The 6,000-nt window shown below is 43.6% G+C and overlaps 1 long non-coding RNA gene across 1 annotated transcript in view; it reads right to left on the bottom strand.

Moving 5' to 3' along the window:
- Positions 1 to 1,041: 1,041 nt before the first annotated feature.
- The window catches only part of LOC109549027 (uncharacterized), an 82,725-nt gene continuing 77,766 nt past the window's right edge, over positions 1,042 to 6,000 (bottom strand). The window contains exon 5 of the long non-coding RNA XR_002175168.2: positions 1,042 to 1,128. This is a non-coding gene — a long non-coding RNA (uncharacterized lncRNA). The remainder of the gene's footprint in view (positions 1,129 to 6,000) is intronic.

Genomic DNA, 6,000 nt, shown 5'->3' with positions numbered 1-6,000 from the left:
GCTCCCTCTAAGCTGGCTGCAACCTCACCAGGGAGAATCTCAAGATCTAATCCTCAATTTGCCAATAGCTCAACCTTCTTTAAGACCAAGCCCACCCCTCTCGGTTTCTCCAGCCTGCCTGGGTGACTGTATCCATCAATCCCACTAGACTCAAAGTCCTGGATCATCTATGCCCCTTCTCTTCCAGTGTGTTGATAGTATAAATTGTATGACCTACTCCCCTCAGGATCTTTCCTTTCCATTTTTAAGAGTCCATTTCTGGCAATTCCACTTCTGGATATATACCCAAAAGAACTGAAAGCAGGGACTAGAACACCCATGTTCATAGCAGCATTATTCACAAGAGCCGAAAGCTAGAGGCAGTCCCAGTTTGTCAACAGATGAATGGATAAACAAAATGTGATATATACCTACAATGGAGTATTATTTAGTTATAAAAATGAACGAGATCCTGACACATGCTACGGATGTGGATGGATATGGACGACCCCTGAAGACATTATGCTAAGTGAAATAAGCCAGTCGGAAAAGGACAAATATTGTATGCTTCCACTTATGTGAGTTACCTAGAGTATAAAAAGTCATAGAGATAAAAAGTAGAATGGTGGTCGTCAGGGGCTGGGAGGATGGGGAAGGGGGAGTTATTGTACAATATAATGGGTACGAAGTTTCAGTTTGGAAAGATGAAAAAGTTCTGGAGATGGATGGTGGTGATGGTTGCAGAACATTGTAAATGTACTTAATGTCTTTGAATTATACACTTAAAAATGATTAAAAGGATAAACTTTATGTTATGTATATTTCACTACAATTATTTTTTTAATATTAAGAGTCTATATTTGGAAGCAAAATAAAACTAACAAAAATAAATCAAAGTGTCACCTCTTTGGAGCATACGTGCTGAATGCTCTGCTATTGAAATTGAAGAGAGAAGTCACTTCCTGGGCTTCCCTTCACGTTTTCACTCCTCTGTTGTGCCTCAGCAGCTGCCCTCAAGTTGCCAGTGGCTCTTGGAGGCCTGGGAGGCGTGACATGGCTCTGGGAGAGAGAGCATCCCTGCAGGCCCTGGAAGATGCCATCGTCCCCATGTGTTTCTGCTGAGATGATAAGTATTCACAGCGTGACATTCTGAGAAAGAATTACATAAATGCAATTTTCCTCAGTACTATTTCTGGACCGTGTATGAGTCACTCTCTGCCTTCTGAAGTGCTTGCATTGCTAATGAAGGCTTTTGATGCACAATACAGCAAGAATCCTTCAAAATTCTATTGAGATGGAGAACAAAAAATCTGCTGTTTCATTCTTATGTTCATCCTGAAGGGTTAGAGACAACTTGATGGAAGAATCAAACACTTATTCACTAGGTGCTTTACCTACAAAGCCAACCACCTGGGAAGTACTAGCTCAATGTATCTAAAACCTCCCAGTAATATTTAATGCTTCCAAGAGCTTGTTGTGCCAGTAATGAGAAGCAGAATGACACGCTCCTCAGAGGTAGGTGCAGCTCATGTTTTTGTGTAGAATTGAAAACTTGCATTGAGTATGACTAATGACATTTATAATGACCACCTTCATAACTGTTGTAAGTTTGAAGGACCTCAAGGTTGAAGGTCTCCTAAAACATCAATTCAAAAGACACCTTAGATAGACTAGGGCCCTAGGCCAAAAGCTTCTCATAAATGGACTATTCACAGGACAGTCCATTACCGAAGGATTTGTGCAAATTAATACCTGCCTTCCTTTCTCTCTACCTCCCTGGCGGAATGAAATAAGCATGCATATGCTTATTTGAAAAGTATTATATTGAAAAGTATAACTCATTACCCAAACACGAAGAATTCTATCAGCCCCCTTTGTAAAAATGAGGAAACAGAGACACACCAAGACATCAAAGAGTATGACACAAGGCAGCTTTTAGTGACTTAAAGACCTTCGCTTTTCCTCCACAACTCCTCTCACAATGTAAATCCCCAAAACTCAAGGGGCATCCACTTACTGACAGGGACTTAGACCCCTCAGTCTATTCAATGAAGGGACACAAGACCAAGGCAACCAGCCAAACAGAACTTCTTCCTCCTCCCCCTTCTACAAACGACCCATGTGGCAGGAGAGCTCCTTATTTGGAAGGGAGCAATGATCCCTTTTTGAAGCGGACTTTGACATCTAGTGAACTCCCCTGACAATGGGCTGCTTCCACCTCGTATCCAGGTGGAGTTTTCTTATTCTTCCCTGTGGACAGTACTGTCACCAAACAGAACATCCTTTCAGAAGTCCTTTCTGCCACTGACACCTAACCTAGCCATCCCTCTCCCTCCCCCATTTCTGTTGACTTCTTAGACTATCAGAGAGAGCAAGTAATAGAGATGCAGTCCAGTCCCAGAGAAGTTTAGTGACTTGCCGAAGGTCACACAGCTAGTTAGTGACATACCTAGTTAGGAGCATAGTGTTTTTCTTCTCATCACTCTCTCATTTATCTCTAGCTCAGTGCCTGGCATACAGTTACCATTCAACCTATATCTGATACAATAAGTGAATGCTTTTCATATCTTCTATGGAACCAATCATTCTGTTTCTTGATGGGAGGTGGGACAGGGAACAGAAATGCAAACCACCTTTATTATTATTCCTATGGCCAGCAGATAAGAGGACCAGGAACCTGGAGCTGAAGGATCTGACGGTGTAGTCAATCTTCTGAGTATTGAAGGTCACCTTTCCTGTCACCTGCACATCTAGATGTGGTCATGCTTTTGTGTAGCTTGTGAATGAGTCCCATGCCTTGCCCTTGGTCTTGTGTGGGAAATTATGAAATTGTGTGTGTGTGCATGTGTTGGGGAGAGATAGGGCAGAGGCCAAAACATAACGACTGCCTCTCACAGGTAGGGACAGCAGGTGGTGAGAAAGACCAGGGGTGCAGGCCTAGGGCTGCAGTTCCTGTGCCACCAGGTCCCTCTGCGGCAGTCCATGTTGCCGGAGGCATCCTGCCACATTTGCAGGTGAAAATGAAATTGAAGAAGAGCAAATTCTTACTTACTGCTATGAAAGCCCAAACCCCATCAATACTCCCTCCCTCCGGGCCCAGGAAAATTGTGTTGCCCTCCAGCACAGTGTTTCCCAGCCCTCAGGGAGGGCTCCACCTATGAGTGGAGCACAGAAAAGCTGCTTCCCTTGTGTTGAGAACGATCTTTACAACCATTAACAGTAAGGATAGCTCAGGGCAGGAATCTCTTTGGGGCCGCTGACTGCTCCCTGGCCGCCGGGCAGCTCTGCTCCACCTTGGGCTCTGCTTCGTGTCTGAACTTGACAGGCTGAGGGATAAGGACTTGGTTGCTTGCTGAAGTTTTGTATGTGGCTGGCAAAGCTTTTGAGCATTTTAGAGGCCATGTGCCATTTGAATGAAGAATGACACTGTGATTTTCAATCTAATTTACTATAAACTGTACTCCAAAATCCTTTCCAAACCTTAGTGCATTAAAAAGGATAAAAGTATTGCCTTCTGTCTTCCTTTGCCAAGGAAAATCAGGGAGGGGCCAGTGCTGGTGCAGTCCTATTCTTTGCCAAAAGGATGACAAAGTGTTGCAAGCTCATCTCCCAGCTCTTTTATAAGAACAGAATCAATGCAGACAAAGGGAAAAGGGGACCCTTTGTGACCCACTGTCACTTTTGTTATCCCTATATATTGGCCTTTTATTTGAGGTCGGGGGTCTGAAATCCTCTGAGAAGAGGTAGTAAAATTAAAAGTACGGTAAAGTTTGTTCAGACCTAAAGAAAACAAAAAGTACGAGTTGTGGTTAAATTCTTACAAGGAATGTTATCCAAAGAGCTCATTATATTTTCAAGATGGAGTCAAGCCTGACACAGAGATGTTCAAAAGTATTTCTTTCATTTAAAGCTTAACAAAAGCAATATATCACAGTAAAAATGAAAAGACATCTGAGGAAAGGTTTTCTCCTACTCAGAGAAATGGACAAGACAAAGCTTTTAAGTGGGCTCCACTGGGCACTCAGCCTGGCTGAAATAGCCCCAGCAGAGCCTCCAATGGCCCCATCAGCATGTTGACATTCAGTGACTTTTCACACTTCAAAATCTAAGTGACAAGCTTATCTCATCGAAACTACTACCATCCTCAAAACCAAAAGATTCTCAGCACAGGTGGCTAAGAAGGAAGAAAATGTTTAAAAACCACAATGAACATGAGAAAAATGGAAGTCAAAATAAAAAGGATGTTTGAACTTGAATTCAGGTTGCACTGAGGGCTTTTCTATCATTCATTCATTCCTACATCAGGCTGCTAGGGGATTAAGGGCAGTGCCAGAGAGCGGATGAGAAAACCAAGGCTGAGGTACTGCAGGCCAGGTCTAGGGCTCCTGACCAAATGCCAGACCTTAAGGCTGGAAGGAGCACCAAAGCTGCCTCTTTTTCCAAATTCCAAGTAGCATCTGGAGATGCTCTAAGACAAGATTCAACAGCTACAGCCCTGGGCCAAATCCAGCCTGCTGCCTGTTTTAGTATGGCCTATAAGCTAAGAATGGTTTTTACATATTTAAATCAAAAGAAGAATATTTTACCACACGTAAAAATTACACGAAAATCAAAATGTTTCTGTGTCCATAAATAAAGTTTTACTGGAACATGGCCCCACTTGTTCCTTTACATGTTGTCTGTGGCTGAGTTTTAACTACAACAGCAGAGTTGAGTAGTTGCAACAGAGACCTTACGGCCCACAGAGTCTAAGATGTTTACTATCTGGCCCCTTACAGAAAAGTTGCCCATCTCTCTCTAAGATCACAGAGGGAAAGAGTAAAGAACAGGGAACATTCTGTGTGCTTCTGCATTGGACCAGGAGGAAAGGGAGTTGTTTTCCCCATTAAAGATTCCTTCACCATGGAGGAGAACCTGGAGGCCAAGTTGCTCTTGGATGCTGAGGCCTGAGATAAGCAACCCTATCATGGGATTCTGACCCCTCTGGCTGTGCAGCCATTAAAGTAAATGATCTATGCATTTTCAGCTCCTGCACTCAAGTTGCTTGGGGCCCCCTGTTATCTTATGGTAAATAATAGACTGTAATCACACAAATGTGTAATTACATCAGCTAAACACTGAGGAGGGAAAAAGAGGCAAATGGGCCCCCAGTTTGTGGCACTGGGCTGTGTAACCTGTCAGACATTCCAAACTCATACCCAGGGGCAGAACTCTGGACTTGCCTTGTTGATAAAAGGATGTTCTCAAGATGAAAATTACTTGGATTGAAGGTTTTAATGCTGTCCTGTTCTTACAATGCTCAGACTGAGTGTCAAGCAATTCTGGATCTTGGGGTAGTTGGCATTTATCCATTGAGTGTCCCACAGAGCTTTGCACCCAAGCATGCAGTGCTTCCCAGAGCTCGGAGAATGTTGCCCTACTTGTGGGAGAGAAAGGGAAGACAATGTAGGACTGTTCGCCAACAACAAGTTTGATTCATCCCTTTGTGAAAATGAATCTAAAAAGCGGCTGCATCTGTGTGTGCTGTGGAGTCAGCACAGTTGGCACTGTTTACAGCCCCATTTGTTGTGGCTGCTTCATGTGCACAGATTTGGCGAGGGGAGAGATTTCCATATTAAAGTCATTCTCCTGAGCACTTGGTGGTTGGTTCTCCAGTTACACAGTTCTTTGCCTACCATGCTCCTGGACTTGACAGACCAGCCTGGAATAATTTGGGGATGCGGTAGCATATAGGGCAGCCAGTGCCTTGAGTCTGAGGATGAACAGGCATCTTGAGATGGAGGGAAAAGGCCAAAGAAGGATTCTGACACAGAGGACACATGCTGACATAGTTCGAACTTATAGCATGAATTTTTCCAACAAAAAGCATTCTAAAAATCCAATCTGCACCTTGGAAATCTGCTTGAATTCCAAATCCTAAAGAAAAAGAGTTCTGGAACTCTTTAGGAAGGAAGCAAGAGACAGAGGGAAGGAGGCAGGGAGGGAGGGAAGGGTGTGATGGGTTTTGATACGGCAAATTGG

The sequence above is a fragment of the Tursiops truncatus genome, chromosome 3 (genome assembly GCF_011762595.2).
Source record: "Tursiops truncatus isolate mTurTru1 chromosome 3, mTurTru1.mat.Y, whole genome shotgun sequence".
Taxonomy (NCBI): Eukaryota; Metazoa; Chordata; class Mammalia; order Artiodactyla; family Delphinidae; genus Tursiops; species Tursiops truncatus.
The sequence above is the reverse complement of the archived record's forward strand: the minus strand, read 5'-3'. Positions and strand labels throughout refer to the sequence as shown.